At 35.1% G+C, this 21,311-nt stretch overlaps 1 pseudogene; it reads right to left on the reverse strand.

Moving 5' to 3' along the window:
• Positions 1-1,947: 1,947 nt before the first annotated feature.
• On the reverse strand, positions 1,948-3,747 carry LOC138395956 (thioredoxin domain-containing protein 17 pseudogene; annotated as a pseudogene).
• Between the last annotated feature and the right edge of the window lie 17,564 nt (positions 3,748-21,311).

Below are 21,311 nucleotides of genomic sequence, written 5' to 3' on the forward strand. Positions count from 1 at the left end.
GATGGTATCTCTGGTAATATAAATTTTTATTGAAACAATGTCTATTCTATTTCAATTTTACTCCTTATACCTTCTTATCATAACTTAATTTTCTTTTTAAAAATTAGTTTATCAACCAAATTGCCATTTATTCAATAATTTTATGTATAAGTCATCTTGTTGGTTTTGAAGTAAAAATGTACAGGAAAAAGTCTCATCTAAAAGACTTTCTAGGATATAATTAAGACGGCCAACCAGAGACACTAGCTACCAAATTGTCTCAGAAAGAAGGAAAAGTTTTAGATGAAACAGAAAAAAACAAACAAACAAAGAAACAGAGATCAGTCTAAATCCAAGGGAAAAGCGCCAGAACCTACCACAGATTACACAGAAAGAAGACACAGAGCAGAACAGAAATGACCAAGATATCAGCAGAGATCAACCCCTGAGAGGCTTGGAGTCCAGCAAAAAGGGTAGGTGGGAGAGTTTGTTTCTCCCTCCCTGACATTTCTGGCAGTCAGCAGGATCCTGAGCTGCTGTTGGGTACGAAGTCAGTGGACACAAATCAGGAGCATTCCTATACACCAATAACAGTCAAGCTGAGAGTCAAATCAAAGACTCAATACCATTCACAATAGCCACAAAGAAAATAAAATACCCAGGAATGTATTTAACTAAGGAGGTGAAAGATCTCTACAAATAGAACTATGAAACACTGAGGAAAGAAATCGCAGATCACACAAACAAATAGAAAAACATCCGATGCTCATGAATCAGTAGAATCAACATTGTTAAAATGTCCATTACAAAAGTGATCCATATAGCCAAAAACATTTGTACCCCTGTAATATTTTGAAATAAAAAAAGAGTTTCTATTTTATTTGGATAAAAAAGAAAAAGTATGCATTATAAAACTTTGACCTGTTTAAATAAAAGTTTACAGTGCTTATAGAGTGAATGTCAAATACTAAAAGCATCATATGTAAGTGGATTTGTCAAACGAGTAGTTAAAGAAGAGGGTCTCTGTCTGACTGCCCTCAGGCAAAAAAATGTGCAGTGCACATATTTGATCATTTAAATTAGTGCTGCCAACATCTATAAATTAGAAGTTTTAACATCCAGATTGCAAATTGTTTTTAAAAATCACCACTCAGGCCAATATTGGGTCTGCATTCCCATGTGGCACACATGAGTGGGTTGGAGAAGAGGTAGCTTTTTTCAGAGGAGAGAAGTTGTGTCCAACTTTGAAGCTCTGTAAGGGGCTATTTTGCTACAACCAGACCAGCTTGTTCATTAAGATCCTGACCTCCGTGCGCAATTAAGTTTGTAATCTCTGTTTTAAACTAACAATTACTGTGGACATTTGGAAGAGAGAGATCCTACAGGTTTGCATTCTAAGGGCCTAAAGTATATACAGGGATATGAGGTGTTGGGTTTCAGGGGAAAGGTGAGAAGACGGCATGAACAAAAGCACCAAGACAAAAAAGCAGAGGTATGTTTAATAAGAAATAGGTCTTCTAGCTGACTAGATCATGCTATTAAGCGTAGCACCCAAAGGTCCTTAAAAATGGTGGTCACGTTGGTATTCTTTTTTATCTTCTCCAACCTGTCCCCTAATTATTACAACCTATTTCCAAGTCAGGACTTGCTTTTCATACTGGTCTGCTTAACTTTAAAAGCAGTTAGTCCTCAGTGGATTTCTATTCAGTGTGATTTACCCACAGTAGACATGATTCCCTGACATGGTTAGTGATTCGTGGTCAGAGCCGCTTCTAGAGGAATATGCACAGGCTCCTACTGGGGGTGAATAAAACAATGCTACATTTTCATGTGGCTATTCCATTTTTTTTTTTCCAAATTTTTAACATCATTTATTTATAGCTAACATGAATTCAAAGGAAGTGTGCAGTTTTTTTTTTTTAATACTAGAACAAATCAGGTAATCAAGACAATTGCCATCATTAAGTCTTAATCTTCAGAGAACATCTCCACGAGGTTGGCTTGAAGGCACTCAGATTCTACCAGTTTTTGAGGTGTTCCATATTTAAGTAGTGTAGGCACTGCAGTTATTTTCAGGGTTTTTCTGAAGTCATTGTTTGGATCTTTCCAGTAAGGTTTTTCTCCTACTTGGCAGTAGATGAACACACATCCTTCACTAACATGCTTCAGCCCCTCTGGTACGACTGGTTCAGCCTGCACGCGGTCGGGACACCGGCTTTTCCCTTCGTCGTCCTTAGAACCGGTAGAGTAGGCGAAAATGGTCTTGCCATTGTGCTGCTCCACAGTCTGGCTGAATTCCGCAAAGCCGGACACGCACACCTCCTCGTAGCTGGCCGTCCGGACCGCGCTGCAGACTGCGAGACCAGTCGGGTCTAGCCGCTGATAAATAGTTGTCAAACATTGCTCTTCTGAAATTGAAAAAGCATGTTTCTGGATTATACTAAAGTTGAGAACACTGTAACTTAACTATTTGGCTTTTTGTTTGTTTAAATAAAGTGTTCAGATTATACAACCAGAAAAATAGAATACGTAATACAATATTTTTAAATGATCTTAATGGCTTATGCTTTTCAGAAAGTTTATTTTGCTGGCTTAATAAAATATTAATTTTCTCTGAAACTAAAAGATTAATATGAGTAAAGAAAAGCAAAATATAAATGGACTAGTTTCCTTTTGTGTAAAAACATGGTCCTTGTAGAATGGAGATGTAAATTCGTGACAAAGTACCTATAAAGTTGCTTATTGCTATTAATTTTCCCAAAATACTGAATGATGTCAGTGCTGTAAAAATGAATTGCTTCACCATCAAGGTAATTCAGTTGCCGTCTGTAAGTTCAGTAACTACAATGTCTTATTAATGAACATTAGTCCTTGTGGAAAAAAGTTCAGTGTTCACTTTGGAATGTCCTGCATCTTTGCCCTTTGAAACTTCATATGGTCCCAATTACCATCTGCTCCTAATTTGATTCAGTGGCAGAGGAGTTGGGCTTCTGTACTCAAGCTGAAGCAGGCACATTGCATTAGGCCCAGTTCTCACGTTGTTCTTTATAGATCAGCTAAAGTTTGTACAAAACTTTATATAGACCTAACAACTTTATGAAGTCCTATTTAAAATGCATAGAACTGCATTTAAGTAAAGCATTTTTCGGCCTCTTAGCTGTCAAGTTCACTCAAAACTCTTATGTGACTCTTTAGCTAGTGAAATAAAAACAAGAGCTTCTGCTGTATCTCTTTATATTATTTTATTTTTCCACTTAAGAATCATTATCATAAAGTAATTGAATTTATTAGTTTTGAATAGATTGGTATATGTTTGCTAGGGCTCTAAGTAACTGTTCTATTCAGTTCAGTTTATCTGATGTGTAAAGATTACTGCTATGGGCCTGGCATTGTGCTTGGCCCTGGCATAGAGCAGGGAATATGGTTGGCACAGCCTTTGCCTCCCCTGAATCTTTGAGGTTTGGGAGAAGACAGACATTAACTATGAAGCCCCAAAAGCCAAAGAGTCTTTATTTTTTATATTTTTTATATATTTTTTTTTTAAGCACAAACAGATGCTGACAGACCAATCTTTATAGTTCAAATGAGTTGGGTTTTTTTGTTTTTTTGTTTTCTGCTTGGCGCTATCCTATCCCCACAGTGTCCTTGGGTGCCAGTCAAAACAGAACTGGGTGTGATCGGCTGTGGCTATATTTGCCACAGGCATAGAGATGTGGCATGTGGGTGCTTCCTGGGCACATACTCTGGTTCGTAGCCTTCTTTTTCCATCCAGACAAGAAGCCATCCCTCCATCTAAGGCAGAGGTTGGTAACCCATGGCCATAAATCTGGCCTCCTGCCTGTTTTTATATGGTCTGAGAGCTAAAAATGGTTGATTTTATATTGCTAAATGGGTGAAAACAAATCAAAAGAAGAACATTTTGTGACACATAAACATTATGTGAAAATCAAATTTCCATGTTTACAAATAAAGTTATGTTAGAATACAGCTATGTTCACTTGTTTTCGTATTTTCTATGTCTGCTTTCTCAGTACAGTAACTGATTGAGTAGTTATAATAGAGACTGTATGGACCACAAAGCTGAAAGTATTTACTATTTGGCCTTTTACAGAAAAGTTTGCCAATCCCTGACCTAAGGTGCCATATTATCTTGTCTGAATTTCTCATGCATCTATTCACTGTGTAATGGAAACCATCTAAGGCATCATTCCATCAGGTATACTTCTAGTTCTTGAATCTTTCCTTCAAAAAGTGCCTGGCAATTTCACCTTATAAAAACCCCATAACTCATTATTCAAACCAGGGAAGGGAGGTAGTAGGCCTCTAGCAAGCCAGAAGCTGCCACTTCTGTGAATGTGATCTGAGTTCTTTGAGCCTCATAACATGACACAATGCACCACTAGGTACTACTGGCTTCACTGGATGGAATCAGTGGGTAAATCAGAATAAAAAAAATGAAACATGCCAAACCTCCGTTTCAGTCCATCTCTAATCTGCTGTCATAAATGGCTGTTTTATTGTCTCTCCTTAAAGTGAAGGAAAAGTAAGATTACCAGAGAGAAAATTTGTTCTGTTTTCAGAAGTGAATTCCCTTCTTGGTGGGCTATCTGTACTTTTCTGCATAAAGAAAGGGGGTTTTCTATTGCTTAGCTTAGAATGAGGGTGTGTGAGTGAGAAATAATTGCCTAAAGATTTAAAGGACTAAGAAACCATACATATCCAGCTTACTAAAACATTTTATCTTGAAACTCATTTTAACATGGAAAAAAAAACACTGTTAAGACAATGGTCAGATCAAAAGAATTAGGGGTGATGCATTTTAAAGCATATGCATTATAGGTTATGTAACTGTTCTCAAGAAGAAGAGGATAAAAGAAACTGTACGATGTAAACAGAGAACAAACACAGGCTATCAATTCACCATTGATAATGGTTTTGGGTTGTGACTATTATTCATACTTGAAAAACTGAAATGTAGTTCTAATTTCTTATAAGTATTTTAGAAAACCAATAACAGCATGCTAAAAGTAGAGATCTATGATCTGTGCTAGTGCAAGGTAGTTTCTGAGACAGTAGTGAGTAACAGAAGCAGCAGTCCAGCCATGCTCGATGAGACAGCTGACCTCTTCTCTGAAGCACTGTTAATGCTTATGCATCACAGAGAAGGAAATTGAAATCCAAGTCTTTATTTGCTTTTCCTGGAGCCTGTGGTTAATCAGTATCTGAACAAGGATCTTGAGCATCTTCTTATGCTCAGCCTGGGACCAGACCAAGAGGATACATGGCACAGTGCTTTTGACCATCCTGACCAGAACCACAGAATACAGGAAATTTCTCAGAAATGGATGTTCTCTACTGATTTCCAAACCTTAGGTATGTCCTCTTAGGTAAGTGTTAGGAAAAATACTATGCCTCTAAAAGAAGATTCCAAGCCACAGAAGCTACAGAGAACTGAGATAATGTTTGACCATGTGCCCATCTAATTTGTGAAATATTATATTAATAGTTGCCTAAGTTTTTATTCTGAAGATTTAAAGAACACACTTATTTTGTTCTCATATCTGTAAAGAACTTTAGTATATTATTTCTCTGGGATGGAATAAGAAACAGAAACATCACAAGATAAACTAATTTTTTTGAGGTTTTTGTATTATGCCAAAGAAGTGATAACACTGTCCAATTCCAGTATTCAACATGTATTTAACTTGTTCCTAAAACATCCAAGCATTGGTTTCCTAGAGCAAGATACTTAATCTAAATACAATTTTATATGACTGTAGGTTTAGTTTGATTCAACAGACATTTATTGAGTGCTGCTGTATCTAGACCCATGCTAAGCATTGGGATGAATAAATTATGAATTATTAACAGCCTTTCCTCACCAAAAGCTTATGGTATAGTGGAAGCAACAATTCCTAAGTAAATTAATTCAGCATTATATAGTTTGGGTTAACTAAGAAGAACCAGGTTAGGCCACTAAGTAAGGGATAGTTATTGAGAGGGATAGTTAGGCCATTTAGTCCCAATAGGAAGAAGGCTCCAGGAAGGAGAAGCTTCTCTTGTTGTAAGTTATAGTAGAAATAAGCTTTATTCAGGGAATATTGACCAGGAAAAATAGTCTGAACAAATCCATAAAGTATAAAAGTACATAATGTTTACATTCTACAGAACACTAAATATGAGGAGGGCAAGATGAGAGGAAGCTCGGGTCTATGTCATAGAGGGGTTATTTTATGTCACACTAAGGAACTTGATTCTGTAGGCAGTAGAACACTATCTAAAGACAGTTGGAAGGTCATATATTCACTTGAAATATATTTTCTAGACTATACATGGAGAATAGCTCTAAAGGGAGCAAAACTAGAGGTAGGGAGACACAGTAGGAGGCTGTTGCACAGTCTAGGCAAGAGATGGTATGAGCCTGATTTAGGGTAGTGATGGTAAGACAGGAAATGAAAAGAATAAGTTATGAAAATATTTAGAAATTAAAATTCCTGGGCTAAAGTGATTGATTAGATATGACATTACTGAAGGAAAGGGGAAGCCTAAGGCTTGCTTCTGGCTTGAGGAAAAATTGTATAGTTAAGCTATAGACAAAAAATAATAATAGAAGAAGAAAAGAAGATTTAAGGATACATGGATAGAATATATAAAAGAAATTTGTCATAGTCCCATATGTCTAGCAATCAATATTCATATTTTAAAATATTTCTTTCTTGTCTTTATTATTCACATATTTTTTACATAATTAACTTTATACTATGTTTAAAATATGTTCTGCCTTTTATTTGACAACATCATTATTGTGTAAAAAAGCACTATTTCATAATATTAAAAATTCTGTTTAAACATACAATTTAATGACTGCATAAAATTTCTCTTGGTGGATTTACCATGATTTTCTTAAAATATTACACCTATGTAATGAAACACTCTTCCAGAAATCAATGAGACATTCTTGCAAAGGTGGTAGCTATAAATCTACATATGGCAACTGAATTGGATGCTACCTAAGGATTGGCTAGATTGAAGTAGCTCATAAAATATTCTACAAGGAATGAGATCAATATTTTTAGCAACAAACAGTTGATAAGAGTCAATCAAATACAACATATTAAGATAAAAATATAAAAAGTCTTTCTATTGTTTTATTCAAAAGATCATAGTTTGTCATTTGTATTAACACTGTGAAAACATTGTGTTCTGGTTAGAGTATAGCCTTGGAAATATATTCAAGAGACAGAAGAGATATACATTCAAGAGTAAAAATAGTGACATTCATCATCAATATTTTTCCTCTTCTTTCTAGCGACATGGTTCAGAGGAAGAAAGGCTGCAGATAAAAAGATTTCATTTCACTAGAGATGAACCTAAGAAAATCCACTGTGAATTACCTGAATAAAATGTAGGCCAGGCAGCCTACTGTTTTTAAAAATAGGCAATAAATGAAATATAAGAAATGAATATAACCAAGTACTTATAATACTAACTTCTTGGCTGGCATAGTCTAGAATGGTTAAATACGCAAACTTAGTATTTCCATTATTGTTGGGTTTCCTCTCTTTTTTTTTCCACCTTCTCAACAAGGAATTTCAGTATAGATTTGGCCCTTTGGCTTCATCTTTTGGAAGCTCATGAAAAATGATATGTAGGTGGTTTACACTCAATGCCAGAATCAACACTCTTTCTGTTCTGAAAAGCTGAGGATTTGAAAACATTTCTTCTTCTCATAAGGATTTACTCAAGTATTTATATATCCTGTAATATTTGGCATCTGTAATATTATTCCTTCATATTTTTGGATATTTTTACTTAAAATAACATGCTTCATAACCAAAGCAGCAAGCTACTTCTAAAGAAATGAATACAACTTTATTTCCAATTATTTTTCTTCATGTCACTGCAGAAGTTGCATTTAAATATATTTCATGCATATATCCTATTTTCCTCAAGTGGAAATCCTAGTAATTCAAGGGGAAAATGATGATATATTTAGTACTGTGTAATAGTTCGCTGACTGAAGAAGACCCAATTCAAACAATATGTCCTGTATACGACATATAGGTTCAGCATAAGTGTGGATTTAGTTTCTTAGATTTTTAAGATGTGTAGGAGGGAATCAGCTGTTATAAATAGATACTTCAGGTACTTTTTATGCAAAGTTAAGTGTACAGAACGCCATCACCACCAGTGTCCAAGTGTCCCATGTGAGCGCCTGAAGATGGACATGCTTTACCCACCGCTGCTAATGCCCCCACCAGCACCTCAGCATGTTGTCCAGGGGTGTAGGGACAGTCTTATCCCAGCCACCACTGCCACTGTCAGCACCCATGCATGTCTACAAAGGGCCTGATGATAGACTCATTGTGCTAATCACTGCCACATGCATGAGCTGTCTGGGGAACTGAAGGTAGGTCTTCTCTGGCCACTGCCATCAGTGCATGCACACACCATCCAAGGTCGTAAGGACAGGCTAACCCTGTCTATCTCCAGTGCCAACATGCACCCAGTGGAGACTTGAGTACTGTTTTGCTCAGCTTGCCATTCCCACCACTGCTAGTGCTCACCAACACACTTCACTCAGGAGCCTGAGGATGAGCCCATCCAAGCTACCACCACCACCAATGGTACCCACATTCATCACTCAGGGCCAAGGACCTGCCCATCCAGTTTTCTGCTGCCACTACTGGCACTTGATCACACTGCTGGTAGACCTAAGGACTGGCTCACCGAGACCTACCACTGCTGTCATCTGCTTACACTGTTGGGGCCCTGAGGACTGAATGCCCTGCCTGCCATTGCTACCAGAGGTACCTGAGGACTAGAGCACCTGGCATTTCTGTCCCAGAAAAGCCTCACCACAGCTTTCAATAATAATCACAGCTTAAGCCACTGAAGAATTCACAGACACCACTGACATTGATTGCAGCCAAAGAAATCACATGAAGACTACACTATTATACCCACCAAGAATCAAAGCCTAAGTACCTTCCCCAAATCAACACTGTAGATCCATAGGAAAAATTATTTCCCTATAAAGGCTGATTAATAAAATTGTAAGAAGTGACTGTTACATCAGATGCACAGATATCAATGTAAGGACATGGAGAACATGAAAAAGCAGGGAAAGAAGACAACTCCAAAGGAACACAATAATTCTCTAGTAACAGACCTTAAAAAAAGGAAATCTATAAAATGACTAAAAAAGAAGTTTAAAACATGATATTAAAGAAAATCAGTGAGATAGAAGAGAATACAGATAAATAACATGAAGAAATCAGGAAAAAATTCATGAAGTGAATTAGAAATTTAACAACGAAATAGATATTATAAAAAGAACCAAATAGAAATCCTAGAAATAAAGAACTTTATGAATGAAATAAAAATACAATTGAGAGGTTCAATAATAGACTAGATTAAGTAGAAGAAAGAATTCCTGAACTTAAAGATAGGTCTTTTGAAATAACTCAGTCAGACCAAAATAATAATAATAATAAAATAAACAAGAATGAAGAAATATGTGTGACATAATGGGACATTAAAAAGTGACCAAATGTTTGAATTTGGGGAGTTCCAGAAGAAGAGATGGGCAAAGACATAGAAGACCTACTTAAAAAAATAATATCTGAAAACTTCCAAACTCTTGTGAGAGATATAAACATCCAGATAAAGAAAATTAATATATCTTCAAATATATTCAGCCAAAAAGGCATATAATATTCAAATTGTCAAAAGTCAAAGACAGAGAGAGAATCCTAAAAATAGCAAGAGAAAAGCATTTAGTCACATATAAAGGAATCCTCATCAGACTAACAGTGGATTTCTTAGTGAAAACATTACAAGCCAGGAGAGTAGGATGATATAGTCTAAGTGATGAAACCCATCCCCCACCATCCAAGAATATTATACACAGCAAATCTATATTCCCAAAATGAAGGAGAAGTAAAATATTTCCCAGACAAGCAAGCACTGAGGGAATTCATCACGACTAGCCCAGCTCTACAGGCAATGCTTAAGGAAGTCCTACATCTGGAAGTGAGAGAATGATCCTTCATCATGAAAACACATGAAAGTATAAAGCTCACTGTTAGAGAAGATACACAAATAAAAAAGAGAAAGAAATAAAATGTTATAACCACAAAACCCCACAAAATTGTAAAGATAATAAAAGAGGAAGAAAAGAACAAAGGAAATATAAAACAATCAGAAAACCATTACAAAATGTCAGGAATGGGTTCTCACCAATCAAAAACAACCTTAAATATAAATGGCTTAAATTCCCCTATCAAAAATATAGACTGGCTGAATGGATTAAAAAAAATAGACCCAAATATATATATATATATATATATACACACACACATATATATATATATATATGTATATATATGTGTGTGTGTTGCTTGCAAGAAACTCACTTCACTTGTAAAGACATACATAGACTGAAAGCAACAAAAAAAAGAAATCCAAACAATGGAAACCAAAAATGAGCAAGAGTAGCTATACTTATTTCAGATAAAATAGACTTTAAGTCAAAAATGGTAAAAAGAGAGAAAGAAAGTCATTAAAAATAAAAAAATTAATTCAGCTAGAGGATATAACAATTGTAAATATATGCGTGTGTGTGTGTGTGTGTGTGTGTGTGAATCTCCAACACTGGAGCACCCAGATACATAAAGAAAATATTATTATGCTAAAGAAAGAGATTGACCCCAATACAATAATAGTGGGTACTTCAACACCCCACTTTCAGCAATAGGCAGATCATTCCAGCAGAAAATCAACAAAAAAAACCTTCAACTTAATCTTCACTAAAGACCACTATAGACCAAATGGATCTAACAAACATTTATAGAACATTTTATCCAACAGCTGCAGAGTATGCATTCTTCTCATCAGCACAAAGAACATTTTCTAGAATAGAACATACATTAGACCACAAAACAAGCATCAACAAATTCTAAAACATCAAAATCATGTCAAGTATCTTCTCAGACCACAATAAAATAAAACCATAAATCAATAACAAGAACAACTTTGCAAGCTGTACAAATATGTGAAAACAAATATCTTGCTCCTGAATAACCATTGGATCAATAAAGAAATTAAGAATGAAATCAAAAGCTTTCTTGAAACAAATGAAAATAGAAACACAACATGCCAAAACCTATGAGATACAGTAAAAGCAGTGCTAAAAGGAAAGTTTATAGCAATAAATGCTTACATCAAAAAAATAGAGAGATTTCAAATAAACAACCTCATATGCACCTCAAGACACTAAAGCTTCTGCACAGCCAAGGAACAGTTAATAGAATAAATAGACAACCTACAGAATGGGAGAAAATATTTGCCTGCTGTGCATCCCATAAAGGGCTGATAACCAGAATCTACAAAGAACTCAAGCAGATTTTCCTGAGTTCTATATAGATTCTAGTTATCAGCCCTTTCTTGGCTGTGTAACATGTGAATATTTTCTCCCATTCTGTAGGTTGTCTGCTCTCGTGATAGTTTCCTTGGTTGTGCAGAAGCTTTTTAATTTGATCAGGTCCCATTTATTTATTTTTGTAGTTGCTGTGAGTATATACACACATAATGGGTGCAGTGCGTGCCATCTGGGGTACAGACACACTTGAAGCTCTGACTCGGGTGGGGCAACGGCAATATATATAACGTAAACATTTGCACCCCCATAATATGCTGAAATAAAAAAAAGAACTCAAGCAAATGAGCAAGAAAAAAATCAAATAACCCAATTAAAACGTGGGCAAAAGACATGAACAGAAGCTTTTCAAAATAAGATAGACTAATGGACAATAAGTATATGAAAAAATGTTCAACGTCTGTAACCATCAGGGAAATGCAAACCAAAACTACAATGTGATATCATCTAACTCCAGTGAGAATGGCTCTTATCAAAAAGTTGCAAAACAACAGATGCTGATGGAGTACTACTCAGCTGTTAAAAAATGGCGAACTAATACCTTTTCTAACAACCTAGATAGAACTGGAGACCATTCTTCTAAGTGAAGTATTGCAAAAATGGAAAAAAAAAACCACATGTTCTCACTATTAAATTAGAACTAATCAATCAACACTCATGCGCATATATGGAGATAAAACTCAATGGAAACCAAGCAGGTGGGGGAGGGGAGAAAGGGAGTGGGTAAATTCACACCTAACGGGTACAATGCAAACCATCTGGGTGGGCACATTTACAACTTTGACTCAAACTGTACAAAAGGAATTTATGTAACCAAAACTTTTGTACCCTCAGTAAGATTCTGAAATAAAAAAAAAAAAAAGAAACTAGAAAAGCAAGAACAAACCAAATCCAAAATTAGTAGAAAAAAAGGAAAGAAAGATCAAAGCAAAGTTAAATGAAATAGAATCTACAAAACAATAAAAAGGAATCAACAAAATAAAATTTTTTAAATTTTATTGACACATATTACATGTACATATTTTCATGGTACATGTGATAATTTGATACATTCAGAAAATCATTGCTTTTCATTTTTAGTGAATGTATTACAGGTTTTTGGATTGTACTAACCTCATCGCTTACAAAAAAAACATAGATACAAAAACTTATTTTAAAAAGATGAACACTTACATCAAAAAACAAGAAAAAGAAACACTCTACAGTTTAACCCCATCCCCCCACATTTTGACTTTTTGCTGTTTCAATTTACATATTTTTATATTGCCTATCTCTTAAAAGGTTGCTGTAGCTATTATTATTTTTCATAGATTTGTCTTTTAGGTTTTATACTAGAATGAGAAGTGGATTGAAAGCCATAATTACAGTATTGAGGTATTCTGGGATTTTCTCTACACTTAATTTTACCAGTAGATTTTACAACTTCATATTTTTTTTCTTTGCACATCATTTTTTTTCCTTTTAAATTGAAGAACTCCTTTGGAATTTCTTGTAAGATGGATCAAGTGGTGGTGAGTTTTCTCAGCTTTTGTTTGTCTAAGAAAGACTTTATTTCTCCTTCATATTTGAAAAATAGCTTTGTTTGGATACAGTATTCTTAGATGGCATGTTTTTTTCTTTTAGCACTTTGAAAATGTCATTTCACTCCTTTTTTTGTGTGTATGGTTTCTGTTGTCAAGTCTGTTGCCAGACAAATTGGAGTTTCTTTATATGTTATTTGTCTCTGTTCTATTGCTGCTTTTAGGATCCTCTCCTTGTCCTTCACCTCTGAGGGTTTGTTTATTATATGATTTGGGATAGTCTTATTTGGGTCAAATCTGTTTGGTGTCCTCTGACCTTCTTGTACCTGGATATTTATATCTTTCTCAAGTTTGGAAAATTTCCCTTTATTATTTCTTTTAATAAGCTTCCTATCACTTTCTTTTGCTCATCTCCCTCTTGAACACCAATGATGCTTAGATTTGGTCTGTTAAGGTAATTTCCTATATCTTTTAAGTGATCTTTATTCCTTTAAAATCAGAGGAGGTTTTTTTTTCCTCCTCTGACTGTTTCAAATAGCCTGTATTCAAGCTTATTGATTCTTTCCTTTGCTTGATTCATTCTGCTGTTGAGAATCTCCAGTGAATTTTTTAGTTCAGCAAATGTATTTCTCAGTCTCAAGGTTTCTGGGTTTTTAAAATTATTTTAATCTCCTTGTCAAATTTTTCTGATAAATTTTTAAATTTCTTTTCTGTTATCTTGGATATCACTGAGTTTATTTAAAACTAAAATTTTGAATTCTTGGTCAGAGCGCTTGCACATAGCCTGCTCATTTGGGTCAGTCACTGCTTACTTGCTTTGTCAGTTTGGGGAGGTCATGGTTCCCTGTTTGCTCTTGTTTCTCATGGATGTATGAGTATATATTTGCATTGATGGTCTTATGCTAGTCTTCTCTATCTGGCTTGTTTTGGTTTTTAATGGTTAAGTTTTCTTAGAGATTCTTCATAATTTACCTGTTGAGTTTCTTACATACATTCCCTCTAGGTCACTGCCACTTTTTTGGCATGCAATGACACCTTAATCTCAGGTTTGCCTTGGTTCTAGTAAACAGAGTGCCACCTATCCTAAATGGAGGAGGTCCCAAAGGGGATACCCCAGTAGTGTGGATAGGCTGGTTATGGGTTTGTACCAGGGGACATGTGGAACATACTTCCTTCTGTGTATTGTTTCTAAACAGCCAGTCTGATTTGGCATCTCCTTTGGCAGAGTTATAGAGCAGAATTTCCAGGGCTGTGCATAGTAGGTCTGCCATCACCCTTTGTTTATGGCTCTCCTCAGTGATATGTCTCCTTTAAGGAACTTCTCATGCTTCTCATGGGTTGAGGCATTGACAGGCTTCCATCTTATGAGAGCTTTTTTACTTCTCTGTGTCCCTGGGAACTGACTCACCCTCATATTTGAGTTATAGGATATTGCTGGCGATAATCTTGGCACTGTATTTTTGATTTTGGTTTTCTGGAGGGGGTAAAGAAGCCAACTTATATCTATGCTTCCATTTTGTAACCAGAAGAATCTAAAAGGTTGGGTTTTTTTGAACAGATAAACAAAATCTATAAATTGCTAGCTATATTAAGCAAGAAAAAAAGAGAGAAGACCCATAAAATAAAATAGGAAGCAAAAAAGGAGAAATATGGCTATACCACAGAAATACCAAGGATCATTAGAGACTATTAAGAATAACTACATGTTAACAAATTGGAAAGCCTAGAGAAAATGGATAAATTCCTGGACACATACAACCTACAAGATTGATCCAGGAAGAAATAGAAAACATAAACAGACCAATAATGAGTAATGAGATTGAAACTGTAATAAAAGCTTTAAAAAATATTCCAAAGTCACATGGCTTTACCATTGAATTCTACCAAACTTTTAAGAAGGAACCAACATCAATTTTTCTCAAACTAGTCCAAAAAATTAAAGAGGAGGAAATTCTCCCTAACTCATTCTATGTGGTCAGCATTATTTTGATACCAAAACCAGGCAACAACACAACAACAACAAAAGAGAAAAATATAGATACTATCCCTAATGAATATAGATGCAAAAATACTCAACAAAATATTAGCAAATCAAATCCAACACATCAGAAAGATAATACTCCATATTCAAGTGCAATTTGTCCCAGGAATTCAAGGATGGTTCAAAATATACAAATCAATAAATGTGATAAATCACATTCATAGATTTAGGGACAAAATTATGTGATCATCTCAACAGAAAAAGAAGAAACATTTGATAAAATTCAATATCACTCATAATAAAAACACTCAAAAAATTAGGCATAGAAAGAACATACCTCAACATAATAAAGGCCATATATGACAAACCCACAGTTGACATCATACTGAATAAGGAAAATCTGAAAGCTTTTTCTTTAAGAAATGGAACAAGACAAGTATATCCATTATCACTACTAATACTTAACATAATACAAGAAGTCCTACCCAAAACAAGGTGGTAAAAGGAAGAAATAAAGGGCATGCAAATTGGAAAAAAGGAAGTCAAATTGCCCCTTTGCAGATGACATAATCTTATACAGAGAAAAACCTAAAGAATCCACCAAAACTGTTAGAACTGATAAATGAATTTAGTAAAATTGTAGGATTCAAAATTAACATACAAAAATCATTAACATTTTTGTACACCAATAGCAAACTAGTTGAAAAAGAAATCAAGAAAGCAATCCTATTTATTATAGCTACACAAACTAAAATATCTCTGAACAAATTTAACCAAGGAGGTAAAAAACCTCTATAACAAAAGCTATGAAACATTGATGAAAGATACTGAAGAGAAAAAAAAAGAAATTGAAGAGGATACAAACAAATGGAAGGATATCCCATGCTCATGTATCAGAAGAAATAATATTGCTAAAATGATCAAACTACACAATGAAATCTACAGATTCAATGCAGTTCCTATCAAAATACCAATTATATTCTTCACATAAACAGGAAAAAAATCCTAAAATTTGTATGGAACCACAAAAGACCCTGCATTGCTAAAGCAATATTGATCAAAAACAACAAAGCTGGAGGCGTCATACTGCCTGACTTTAACATATACTACAAAGCTATAGTAATCAAAATAGCATTGAATTGGTAAAAAAACAAACTCATAGCCTAATGGAACAGAATAGAGAACCCAGAAAAACATTCCCAACACAAAGAAATGATAAATGTTTGAGGTGATGTACATCCTAAAATCCCTGATTTGATCATTACATGTAGTATGTATATATCAAATATCACATGTACCCTAATAATATATAGTTAATGTATCAATAAAAGGGAGAAAAAAAGCATGACTTCAAAAAAGTGTGTGTATGTATATGCGTGTATATGTGTGTGAGTATGTGTGTGTATATATATATTCATATTATATATTCATGGGGGAAACAAGAGAGAACATTTGTCATGGTACCCTAGTAGGAAACTAAAATAAACCATTCTGCAGGATCAGGGCAGAACATATATACATTTTTTTAAAAGCTTGCATTTTTAGCTACAAAATAGCAAAAGACAATGGAAAGAAGTAGTAGTCTTTAATATCTGAGAATCAAACATTTTAAGAAGATGAACTACTCAAAATTCTACAACACAACACAAACTTTGTGCAAATTAGATTATTGTGCTTCATTAGATTTTGTATTTGTTGACATGCATGGAGAGTCCTTAAAACCTGGGAGCATGTATGAACCATCCCCCCTAGTATACCTTTGCCAATGTGAAAGAAATACTATTAGCCACAAGCACATTAAAGTCAGGATATGGGGAAAATGAGGGAGTTACCATTTGGGTGAGCGTTCAGCGTACGGAGAGTCTCTGATGCCTTCTGGTTACCTAGTGATATTAATATGTGAAATACATATATTAAATTTATATTATTAATAATCCTCCTTTGTCATAATATGATTCTGTTAAAAGCTACAGTACTTACAACATCACACATGTGTTTACAAGAGCCATCAGTACATGGCCTGGGCTCACTGCCACTGGTTCCTCCATCCTGGCAAAAACACATTGAACACTGCGTAAGGAGCATTTTAATTTCTTGTTTGACTAAGTTAGCCTCTGATCATACTTTAAATGCTTTGTTCTTTTAAGGAATAAGACATACATTCCCTTTTCTATCAGTATTACATAAGCATCATCCTGAAAATATATTTATTTTCAAAAGAGTTAATTATTTTTTAAAAGTCCTGGTAGATCTAGCGTAATAAAATTTATGTTAGATCACAAATGTCAAAACCATTTAATGTTGCAAAGAATAATGAAATGTGTGATGAGGCCCCATGATGGCATACCTAACTATACACTGTCTGAAAGAGTAAAGTTTGACTTTCAAAACAACAGGTGACTCTTCTCTTGAGTGTAATGGAAAATCTCATCTCTTGCATTCATCAGGCAGACCACAATCCATGGTGGTGTCATCAGTAACAGAGCAAAACTGCTCTACCTTCTTAGGCTGCTGGTACTGTGTATGGAGCTAACCTATGCTGAGAAATGTTTCCAATTATTTTATCTTTCAAGAAAAACAAAATGCCCTTCATCTAAATTAACAGGAAGTTACAAGCCTAGGGCATGAAGCTGAAAATATCCAATTGTGTGAACATACTCTTTGGACATGTGAATGGAAATATTCCAACAGGTAGCTACCTGAACATGGAGATCATTTAAGATAACATTTTAACATAATTATGAAAAGTAAAATACTTTGTATTTATGGGCAAAAGAACTTTTGGGTGCCAAGACTGTGTGCACCTTTCAAGAAAAGAAACAAGAACCTTGCATGGTGTTTGAAACATACTAATCAATAAATAGCAGTGAACAATGTATAAATAGATGTGAAAATATCAACCTATAAAATATGAACTTTGTACAATATTAGAAAACTCATTTTTTTTTTTTTTTTGCATTTGTGTAGTTTTTTATGCAATCTAGGCTGGTGGTATAAAAGTATTGACTGTGTATGGTGAAAATTCAACTAGAAGGATGCAAATGTCCCTGGCCCTACACATTGGTTCCACTCTTGTCTCTCATCCTCTAGGGTTGCTCCTCAAATTGTCTTCCTATTGAACAAACTAGACCATATTTTATGTACTGTTTTGCACATTGTTTTATTTCACTTACACCTATTTCATTCTTTTAAAATTGACTCTAATACTCTAGTCTATGGCATGGCTCAACCATAATTACTTCACAGTTTGCAGTTAATAGCCATTAGAGTTGCTTCCAGTTCTCTCTCTCTTTTTTTGGTAATTACAAATTATGCTGAAACGAACATCCCTATGCATGTATTTTTTGTGCAATTACCTCAGAATATATGTAGAAAAAATTGCTAGAATTAAAATAGATAACTCAAGGGAATAGGCATTTTAAAAAATCTTTAATTTAATTCCAACTTCAAGCACTTATGCCCTTAGGTTGGGGGGAAATTCAATGTCTGCTTTTCTAGAGCCTGGTTCCTATTACCCAAGGTAGTAGAAAGCTTCTAAGGTCTTACAGAGTACCAAGGCATTGGGGGAAACCCCTTGTCATCAGTTATCTGTGTCCCTCAATTGCTCCCAAACTATATATTATTCAGTTCTAATCCCCAATCTGCCATTTTCCTTGAGGTTTTGCTGCTTCCTTAGGCCATGCCAAAGCACAAAGTGCAGGTCTCTGATGTTTTAGGGAATTACCAGTTTGGGGGAAGTTATTCGATGTCCACCATGAAAATACTTAATCTAATCATTCAGTGAAGTTTTCCCCAAAGAGGAGAGAGAATCGGTTTTTAAAAAAATCCTTCAGGCAATGTATGTAACCTGAAATTCTGTATCCCCCATAATAATAAGATGAAATAAAAAAAAAATCCTTCAGGCAGTGAATTACAAATCTGAACAGGTTGGGACTGAGTTGGGGGAGGAATGTATGTAGAGAACAGCAACATATTTTGATAATGTGAGTTGTGACACTTTCCATTTCTTACATGCTTTGTAACGGTTTAGACAACACAAAAATATTAGTTCCTTCTCAGGGGAATTTTTTGCTAAAACCATTTAAGCTTCAAGATTTCTCAGAGAATCTGAATGTATCAATAATCATGTAATAAATTGGAATATGCATTTTAATTTTGACAGCTGCTGCTAAATTACCATTCCACCAAAGGTGTATGAGAATGCTTGCTTCTCCACATCTAGTCAAATTGACCTGTAACAAACTTTTAATCTTAGTCAATCTGATAAGTAAAAAAACCTATTTATTGTTATCTTAATTTACATTTCTCTAATTTACTCAGTCTGAGCATTTTATATTTATTTACCGACTGTATTTCTTTTTCTGTGAATTGCCCAGAAACAATTTTTTTAAAGATATTGGGTAACAAAGTGATCTACAGATTCAATGCAATCCCTATTAAACTACCAACATCATTTTTCACAGACGTAGAGAAAATAATTATACACTTTGTATGGAATCAGAGAAGACCCCATATAGCAAAAGCAATTTTAAGCAATAAAAACAAAATGGGAGGTATTAATTTGCCAGACTTCAAACTATACTACAACGCTGTGGTTCTTAAAACTGCCTGGTACTGGCACAAGTACAGGGACACAGACCAGTGGAACACAACAGAAAATCCAAATATAAAACCATCCTTATATAGACACCTAATCTTTGACAAAGCAGGCAAGAACATACTCTGGGGACAAGAATCCCTATTCAATAAATGGTGCTGGGAAAATTGGATAGCCACATGTAGAAGGCTGAAACAGGACCCACAGCTTTCACCTCTCACAAAAATCAAATCACGGTGGATAACAGACTTAAACCTTAGGTGTGAAACGAATAGAATTCTAGAAGAAAATGTAGGAAAGACTCTTGCAGACATTGGCCTACGCAAAGAATTTATGAAGAAGACCCCTAAGGCAATCACAGCAACAACAAAAATAAATGAATGGGACCTGATTAAATTAAAAAGCTTCTGCACAGCCAAAGAAACAGTCACGAGAATAAACAGACCACCTACAGAATGGGAAAAAATTTTCGCATACTACACATCAGATAAAGGACTGATAACAAGAATCTATTTAGAACTCAGGAAAATCAGCAAGAAAAAAATCAAACAACCCTATCAAAAAGTGGGCAAATGACATGAATAGAAATTTCTCAAAAGAAGATATAAGAATGGCTAACAAACATATGAAAAAATGCTCAAAATCCCTAATCATCAGGGAAATGCAAATCAAAACCACAATGAGATATCACTTAAAGGCCATTCTCACTTTATCAAAAAGTCCCAAAACAACACATGTTGATGTGGATGTGGAGAGACAGGAACACTCATACACTGTTGGTGGGACTGCAAACTAGTGCAACCCCTGTGGAAAGCATTATGGAGATATCTTAAACAGATTCAAGTAGACCTACCATTTGATCCAGCAATCCCATTATTGGACATATACCCAAAGGAAAAAAGGTCATTCTATAACAAAGACATATGTACCCGAATGTTTATAGCAGCACAATTCACAATTGCAAAGATGTGGAAACAACCCAAATGCCCATCAATACATGATTGGATTAGTAAACTATAGTATATGTATACCATGGAATATTACTCAGCTATAAAAAATAACGGAGATACGACATCTCTATGGTTCTCCTGGAGAGAGTTGGAACCCATTATATTAAGTGAAGTATCCCAAGAATGGAAAAACAAGCATCACATGTACTCACCAGAAAATTGGTTTCCCTGATCATCACCTAAATTCACATCTGGGAATGATATCAATCGGATATCAGACTGAGGTGGGGGGTGGGGGGAGGGGATGGGAATATGCCTACATCATGAGTGTATTGCGCACTGTCTGAGGAATGGTCACGCTTGAAGGTGTTGACTTGGGGAGGGGGAGATGCGAGGAGGGGATGGGTATATACCTACATGATGAGTGCAATGCGCACTGTCTGGGGAACGGACACGCCTGGAGCTTTGACTTGTGGGGACAGGTGGTACATGGGCAATGTATGTAACCTGAAATTCTGTATCCCCCATAATAAGATGAAATTAAAAAAAAGATATTGGGTAACAATATATGACAAATGTGTGATAAGATGCTGTAGCTGAGAATAAAAGCACCTGTGAAAACCAAGATGGAAATACTCTGTCATTCCTTTTGTATAAATATATACACATTATTAAGCCAGTTTTAGAAAAATCCCTCTGAAAGCTACCAAGAGTAGAATGTGGATCTTGTCTAGAATGAACTGTGATGAACTATACAAAAAGGAGCCATCTATTCATTGGATATATCTTTGCTATTTATTATCCCAAGAAGATGAAATTTCAGACATACCATTGTATGTTCCCT

This window comes from Eulemur rufifrons, chromosome 15 (assembly GCF_041146395.1).
Source record: "Eulemur rufifrons isolate Redbay chromosome 15, OSU_ERuf_1, whole genome shotgun sequence".
Classification (NCBI taxonomy): domain Eukaryota; kingdom Metazoa; phylum Chordata; class Mammalia; order Primates; family Lemuridae; genus Eulemur; species Eulemur rufifrons.